Below are 9,357 nucleotides of genomic sequence, written 5' to 3'. Positions count from 1 at the left end.
TTTAAATCAGAATTTTCATCAGTATGGTAGTGTCCTCCGGAACCGGGTTATCATCCCCTCCCATGACCCGGAGTTCCCGAGTCATGTCACTGTAGCCCCCGAGTTTTAAGACTACTCCATATTTGACCGTGATATAAACAGTATGTGTCATTCAACATCTCAGTGACATAACTTGAGTAATTGCTCTTTTAAAGAAAGCAATATATAATATATAATATACTGGATGGATTTCACCTGATGTGTTGAGCCGGAATTAATCCGTCGCAGAGTTGATGATCACCGCGGTAAGGTTGAAATCAATGACGGGTGAGTCGGCCACGGGGCGGACAGATGAGTCGGACGCGGTGTTGTAAGCCGGTGCGGATGAGCAAGTCAACCGCAGGAGCAGTAAGCCACTCGGACGCCGAGTCAGCCACGGGGGTGGACGGGTAAGTCGCTCGTCACATTGTAAGCCGGCACAGACGTGTGAATCGGCTGGCACATTGATGTAGATCGGACCGCAGGGGCGGCGGCTTGCACACACCTGTTGAACAATAAGCGGTCGCCGATGCTGTTGCATGATTATGCTACCACACACTCCATGAATATGGCATTACACCATCTTTATGATGAATCATTGTCCTGCACATAAAGGTGTACATACCAAAGTGATTGTTTTTTGACAAAAAACAATATGCGCCAATAAAATAATCTTAGATGGATATCACCTGATATATTTGAAAAATAGACATAAAATGTCCGCTAGAATCTGTCCAGGATGTCTTGTAGTGCGATTTCAACTTTTGAACAGACAAAGCACTACCAGTACTTGGTCTTATGTGGGATGCAACAGTAACTTGGAACGGAGATGAACCGACAACAGTGGCATGTGGCGGAGCGCATCTGAAGTAATACAAGGCCATGGCGGGTCGCAGCCACGGCGATAGGCTATAGGTGGAGGCGAAGCACTCCAGCGTCGGCAGCTCGGAGCAGAGAGGGCGGATCTGGCAGCCGGGCCTCACACGGGCGGTAGGAACGACGGCTCGAGGCCAGGGCAAACCGGTCTGGCGCAGGCAACCGTGAGCAGTGAGACAGCGAACCGGCGGAGAGCGTGCCCGATTCGATCATAGCGGCGGCTCAGCAGGAAAAGGCGCCAGGCCGCGGCGACTCAGGTAAGCCGTAACAAGGGCCCTGGCTGCAGAAGCGAAGACGGGCCACTAACGGCTCATGGTCGAAGGAGACGGGCCAGTGAAGGCCATGGAGGCAGCGTGGCGGCTCACGGACAGGTCTTGGCGGAGGCCGGCTGACGCGTCATGTTGATATACTCGTATTTTGATATTTAGAGACGTATGATTCCTTGATCCATACGTGGATTAGTAGTGCTAGCATCATTTTGGTAAACGAGCTAACCCATCTTCCTGTGGATTCTTCCGCTGACATCTTCAAAAACTCCACACAACTCTTTGCCAATTGAACCGATCGGTCTTGACGCTTTGACCGGCAGAACTGGGCAGGCGAAGATGGAACAAAGTTGTAGCAGAATTGGGCAGTTGCACCGGCGACTCGGAGAAGGTGAGGCCTCGGCGGAAAAACCGGCGACTTGGTGGTCGCACCTGGTTGCTTGAACCGGCGATTTGGGATCCGACTCAAGGAAGTGGCGACTCGCCGACGATGTGGTTGGTGGCTTAGCAGACCCCCGGCGAACCTGCTTTTGAGGGACTCCGGCAAATGACTTGGCTAAGGCGGCTCGATGCGGTGGAGGTGAGGTCGTTCCCCAAGGGCGACTCAGCGCAGCCACGATGCGGGAGCCGCCGGAGGCGACGTCGACGCGAGGGACGGTGGCGACGCAGGCGAGCTGGGCGAATGAGGCGGCGTGCCGGCGGCTTGTAACAGAGGCAAAGCCGGCGGCGCAGCAACGGCCCGGCAGGTTGGATGCGCGAACCGGCGACAGCGGGGGCGCAGTGGGTCAACGAAGCGGGTCGTAGGAGGAGTCCGAGCCCATCGATCCTTCCGTGTCCAGGTCGCAAATCCCTTCTTTTTTTTAATCGAGAGTTAGCAACGGCCACGAGCACAGGCAACAGCATCAGCAACTTGCGGCTAGCAGATCGACACCTTGGGCCAGGTGGCAATCTTCTCAAAACTAAAAACGCCAAGTATAGCAGAAGAAAGAATTTTATCGTATTCATGTCGGTCTTGACCGTAGCAAAAAATCTATCCGTCCTCGGATCGATGCACTGAAGACTCGCGTGCGGTGGCGCACATGACAGAGCCCTAACTTCTGTTGAATCTAAACTCACATATCCCGTTCTGAAAATACGATCTTGATCAGAACACAATGGATTTATCAACTTTGCTTCAATGTTGCCGTAGATCCTTTTGTACCGTCTCTTGTTACTCCGGCAGGTCATAATCTTCTCGACCCCTAAGATAGATCCCTTCAAGAACTCAACACCACCGTGCGTGAGCCCCACGGTGGGCGCCAACTGTCGTGGAATTAACACGTCAGATGTCCTTAGTGTCAGGACTTAATTGCGAGGCCAACGCATCTATGTGGTAGCTTGAGAGGGGTTGATCGGGACGAGAGACGCAACACGCAAGACAAGGATTTAGACAGCTTCGGGCCCCAGGAAACATCATCCGGTAACAACCCTACATGCTGTTTGTGGCTAGGTCTCATTATGCTCATGAGAAGAGTCGCCGTAAGCCGGCTCCCCCTTTGTGTCTAGCCCTAGATATTATTTCTTGTTTCTTGTCCCTCTTTGGGGAGCCCTGCCCCTCCTTATATAAGTTAGAGGGGCGGGTTACATGTGGAGTCCTAGTAGGACTAACCTATCTTGTACTACAAGCCGGATACAAGTCCGGGTCTTGATTCCTTGTAAGGAAGATACTCCTTACGCCTTTCCTCTTAAGCCGGCCTATCATGACGTAAGCCGACCTTCTGGGCCTTGAGCCTCCTGGGCCCCCAGGTCTTGTTGCTCCTCTCATCCGCTTGCTAGGCCACCCATAAGTCGCCAGGATCGGGCGGGTCACTTAGTGTGTCGTCCAGTCAGGGCGGGTCATTAGTGAGTCACCAAGTCCGGCTGTGTTATACCTTGCGGCCGGGTTACACCGCGGGGTATATCCCTGACAGTAACGGGCCGTTAACAGGCCGTAGGACAGCAAAGGCTTAATTCTGTCACGGGCATAACATGTCGTTAATGGGCCAGAATATAGGACGGGCTGGAAACGGCGCAATGTGTTAACAGGCCAGAAATGGGCAGACTCTTGCCATGGGCCGAATTTGGCCCATTAGGGTAACAGGCCAGTAACGGGCCGACTCTTGCCATGGGCCGAATTTGGCCCATTAGGGGAACGTGCCAGAAATGGGCCGGCTCTTACCATGGGCCGAATTTGGCCCATTAGGGTAACAGGCCAGTAACGGGCCGGAAGTAATCGAGGGCCGAAAAGGAGCCCAAGAACGTATGGGCCATCAATAGGCCGAAAGCTAACACGGGTTGAAAACGGCCCATGTAAATCACGGGCCGTTAACGGGTACAAAGAAAATTACTGTTCATTATGGGCTAGAGTCACCGTGGGCCTGTAAATGGCCGAAATATACGAAGGTCTCATATGGGCCGAAATACGTTGTGGGCCATACATGGGCCGAAAGTGAAATGGGCTGGTGTTATATTCGACGGTGTTGATTGCGACGACGTCTACTTAGCGGCAGACGAATTTTTGAGGGAAGCCGACAATCAACGGATGTTGTTGCTGGGTCCACCTGTCGCATCGGGGACTGATACTGACATGCAGACCGGCGATGAGACTGACACCGGTGCCGAGACCACCGCCGAGACCAGCGGAGCCACCCTAGAACCGAAAGCAAAGAGGGCTCGACGCCTAAACCAGCTCATGATTTCTAGACTAGTGGTCATGGAGATGGACGACGGCATTTTTGAGCCAATAGCGCCCGAGGAAGCACGATCGTGCTACGGCAACCAAATAGGCTGCATCGTACGGACAACCACCACCATCAACGATGAGAAACTATAGAAGATAGATAATTTGAGGCCCTCTCTCCTAAAGAAGCTGCACCAGATATTCTTGTTCTCGGGCTAGAATGAAAAGGAATATAAAGATCCAGACAAGGACACAACAATGAAGAAGATAAACAAACACGCCATGACCAAGTTTAGCAACGCGTTGGCCGCCTGGAAAGCAAGGGTGAAACATCGGATCGTCAACAAAAGGAACCCAACTCCAAGATTGTAAAGGATAATCCGACAATCACAGAAGAGCACTTTGAAATATTCAAGGCGGCTTGCAAGGCCGAAGCTACCAAAAAAAAGTCGAAGTACATGAAGGGGCTTCAACAGAGGAATGCTACCTCGTGAGCACTGCGTTGGATTTCCCCGAAGAGGAGAGGATGATGCAGTAAAGTAGCGTAAGTATTTCCCTCGGTTTTAAGAACCAAGGTATCAATCCAGTAGGAGGCCACGCACAAGTCCCTCATACCTGCACAAAATGATAGCTACTCGCAACCAACGCGATTAGGGGTTGTCAATCCCTTCACGGTCACTTACGAGGGTGAGATCTGATAGAGATGATAAATAATATTTTTGGTATTTTTTGATATAGAGATGCAAAGTGAAAAGTAAAAGGCAAAGTAAAAACAAAGCAAGTATTAAATTAATGGAGATTGATATGATGAGAATAGACCCGGGGGCCATAGGTTTCACTAGTGGCTTCTCTCAAGAGCATAAGTATTCAACGGTGGGTGAACAAATTTCTATTGAGCAATTGATAGAATTGAGCATAGTTATGAGTATATCTAGGTATGATCATGTATATAGGCATCACGTCCGAGACAAGTAAACCGAAACGATTATGCATCTACTACTATTACTCCACTCATCGACCGCTATCCAGCATGCATCTAGAGTATTAAGTTAAAAATAGAGTAACGCCTTAAGCAAGATGACATGATGTAGAGGGATAACTTCATGCAATATGATAAAAAAACCATCTTGTTATCCTCGATGGCAACAATACAATACGTGCCTTGCAACCCTTTCTGTCTCACAATTCATCGGTAATGATTCAAATATTATTCATAGATAAGCTGGATCATAAACCCACAATTCATCGGTCTCAACAAAAACACCGCAAAAAGAAGATTACATCGAATAGATCTCCACAAGAGAGGGGGAGAACATTGTATTGAGATACAAAAAGAGAGAAGAAGCCATCTAGCTACTAGCTATGGACCCGTAGGTCTGAGGTAAACTACTCACACTTCATTGGAGAGGCTATGGTGTTGATGTAGAAGCCCTCTATGGTGGATGCCCCCTCCGGCGGAGCTCCGAAACAGGCCCCAAGATGGGATCTCGTGGATACACAAAGTTGTGGCGGTGGAATTAGGTTTTTGGCTCTCCCCTTGATCTGTCGGGGGTACGTAGGTATATATAGGAGGAAGGAGTACGTCCGTGGAGCAACAGGGGGCCCACGAGGTAGGGGGCTCGCCCAGGGGGGGAGGGCGCGCCCCCCACCCTCGTGACCTCCTCGGTTGTTCCTTGGAGCAGGGTCCAAGTCTCCTGGATCACGTTTGGTGAGAAAATCACGTTCCCGAAGGTTTCATTCCGTTTGGACTCCGTTTGATATTCTGTTTCTTCGAAACACTAAAATAATATAAAATTGGGCAGGGCCTCCGGTTAATAGGTTAGTCCCAAAAATAATATAAAATTGGAAAATAAAGCCCAATATAGTCCAAAACAGTAGATAAAGTAGCATGGAGCAATCAAAAATTATAGATACGTTGGAGACGTATCAGGGATCCCCAAGCTTAATTCCTTCTCGTCCTCGAGTAGGTAAATGCTAAAAAAAGAATTTTTGATGCCGAGTGATACTTTGGCATAATTTCAATGTAAATCTTCTTAATTGTGGTATGAATATTCAGATCCGAAAGATTCAAGACAAAAGTTCATATTGACATAAAAATAATAATACTTCAAGCATACTAATCAAAGCAATCATGTCTTCTCAAAATAGCATGGCTAAACAAAGTTCATCCCTACAAAATCATGTAGTTAGGCTATGCTTCATTTTCGTCACACAAAGATGTTCCCAACTTCTATACCCCCGATGACAAGCCAAGCAATTGTTTCATACTTAAATAATCTCAAACTTTTTCAACCTGCATGCAATATATGAGCGTGAGCCATGGATATAGCACTATGGGTGGAATAGAATAAGATGAAGGGGATTGTGTGGAGAAGACAAAAAATGAAAAAGTCTCACATTGACGAGGATAATCAACGGACTATGGAGATGCTCATTAATTTATGTCAACATGAGGAGTAGGGATTGCCATGCAACGGATGCACTAGAGCTATGAATGCTCAACAAAAGAAAACTAGTGGGTGTGCATCCAACTTGCTCGCTCATGAAGACCTAGGGCATTTGAGGAAGGCCATCGTAGGAATATACAAGCCAAGTTCTATAATGAAAAATTCCCACTAGTATAGACAACTTATGAGACTCACTACATGAAGAACAAGGTGGTACTTTGAAGCACAACTTATGAGACTCACTATATGAAGAACAAGGTGCTACTTTGAAGCACAACTTAAGAGACTCACTATATGAAGAACAAGGTGCTACTTTGAAGCACAAGTGTGGAAAAAGAGATAGTAGCATTGCCCTTTTTATCTATTTTTTATTTTATTTTGGGCCTTCTTTTTTTTCTTTTGGCCTTTCTCTTTTTTTGGGGGGCAATGCTCTAATAATGATGATCATCACACTTCTATTGATTACAACATAAGGATTACAACTCGAAACTTAGAACAAGATATGACTCTATATGAATGCTTCCGGCGGTGTACCGGGATGGTGCAATGAATCAAGAGTGACATGTATGAAAAATAATGCATGGTGGCTTTGCCACAAATACGATGTCAACTACATGATCATGCAATGGCAATATGACAAAAGTAATGTATGTCATGAATATGATGATGGAAGTTGCATGGCAATATATCTCGGAATGGCTATGGAAATGCCATGATAGGTAGGTATGGTGGCTGTTTTGAGGAAGATATAAGGAGGTTTATGTGTGATAGAGCGTATCGTATCACGGGGTTTGGATGCACCGGCGAAGTTTGCACCAACTCTCAAGGTGACAAAGGGCAATGCACGGTACCGAAGAGGCTAGCAAAGGCGGAAAGGTGAGAGTGCGTATAATCCATGGACTCAACATTAGTCAAAAGAACTCATATACTTATTGCAAAAATTTAGAAGTCATCAAAAGTCAAGTACTACGTGCATGCTCCTAGGGGATAGATTGGTAGGAAAAGACCATCACTCGCCCCGACCGCCACTCATAAGGATGCACAAGCCAGGTACACTTCATGTTTCAAATTTGTTACACAACTTTAACCATACGTGCATGCTACGGGACTTGCAAACTTCAACACAAGCATTTCTCAAATTCACAACTACTGAACTAGCAAGACTTTGATATTATTACCTAGCTCAAAACAATTATCAAGCATCAAACTTATCTTAGTATTCAATGCACTCAAAAGAAAGTTTCACATATCTTGAATACCAAGTATATTAACATTAAGCAAATTACCATGCTATTAATGACTCTCAAAATAATCTAAGTGAAGCATGAGAGATCAATTGTTTCTTTAAAACAAATCCACCACCGTGCTCTAAAAGATCTAAGTGAAGCACTAGAGCAAAAATTATCACGCTCAAAAGATATAAGTAAAGCACTATGAGCAAAACTATCAAGCTCAAAAGATATAAGTGAAGCACATAGAGTATTCTAGCAAATTCCAATTGGTGTATGGCTCTCTCAAAAGTTGTGTACAGCAAGGATGATTGTGGTAAACTAACAAGCAAAGACGCAAGTAATACAAGACGCTCCAAGCAAAACACATATCATGTGGTGAATAAAAATATAGCTCCAAGTGAATTACCGACGGAAGTAGACGAAAGAGGGGATGCCTTCCGGGGCATCCCCAAGCTTTGACTTTTTGGTGTCCTTGGATTATCTTGGGGGTGCCATGGGCATACCCAAGCTTAGGCTCTTGCCACTCCTTGTTTCATAATCCATCAAAAGAATTCACCCAAAACTTGAAAACTTCACAACACAAAACTCAATAGAAATCTCGTGAGCTCCGTTAGTGAAAGAAAACAAAAGACTACTTTAAGGTACTGTAATGACCTCATTCTTTATTTATATTGGTATTAAACCTACTGTATTCCAACTTCCTTATGGTTTATAAACTAATTTATTAGCCATAGATGCATTGAAATAAGCAAACAACACATGAAAAACAGAATCTGTCAAAAACAGAACAGTCTGTAGCAATCTGTAACTAACGCAAACTTCTGGAACTCTAAACATTCTACCAAAATAGGAAGTACTGGAAAATTTGTTTATTGATCAGCAGAAAAAAGAATCAATGCCAAAGCTCTTTTCTGTGATTTATTGAATTTTTTTCTCGTGAGCGCAAAGTTTCTGTTTTTCAGCAGAATCAAATCAACTATCATCGTAGGTTATCCTATAGGTTGTACTTGGCACAAACACTAATTAAAACATAAAACCACATCAAACAAAGTCTAGATGGATTATTTATTCCTAAACAGGAGCAAAACAAAAAACAAAAAATAAAATTGGGTTGCCTCCCAACAAGCGCTATCGTTTAACGCCCCTAGCTAGGCATAAAAGCAAGGATAGATCTAGGTTTTGCCATCTTTGGTAGGCAATCCATAAGTGGCTCTCATGATAGATTCATAAGGTAATTTTATTTTCTTTCTAGGGAAGTGTTCCATGCCCGTCTTTAAGGGAAATTGGAATCTAATATTCCCTTCCTTCATATCAATAATCGCACCAATCGTTCTAAGGAAAGGTCTACCAAGAATAATAGGACATGAAGGATTGCAATCTATATCAAGAACGATAAAATCTACGGGCACATAATTCCTATTTGCAACAATAAGAACATCATTAATTCTTCCCATAGGCTTTTTAATAGTGGAATCCGCAAGATGCAAGTTTAGAGAGCAATCTTCAAAGTCACGGAAATCTAGAAAATCACACAAAGTTTTGGGAATAGTGGAGACACTAGCACCCAAATCACACAAGGCATGAAACTCATAATTTTTAATTTTTATTTTAATAGTAGGTTCCCACTCATCATAGAGTTTTCTAGGGATAGAAACTTTCAACTCAAGTTTTTCTTCATAAGATTGCTTCAAGGCATCAACAATGTGTTCGGTAAAGGCCTTATTTTGACTATAAGCATGAGGAGAATTTAGCATAGATTGCAACAAGGAAATACAATCAATTAGGGAGAAATTTTCATAATTAAATTCCTTGAGATCCAA

The sequence above is a fragment of the Triticum aestivum genome, chromosome 1B (genome assembly GCF_018294505.1).
Source record: "Triticum aestivum cultivar Chinese Spring chromosome 1B, IWGSC CS RefSeq v2.1, whole genome shotgun sequence".
Classification (NCBI taxonomy): Eukaryota; Viridiplantae; Streptophyta; class Magnoliopsida; order Poales; family Poaceae; genus Triticum; species Triticum aestivum.
The sequence above is the reverse complement of the archived record's forward strand: the minus strand, read 5'-3'. Positions refer to the sequence as shown.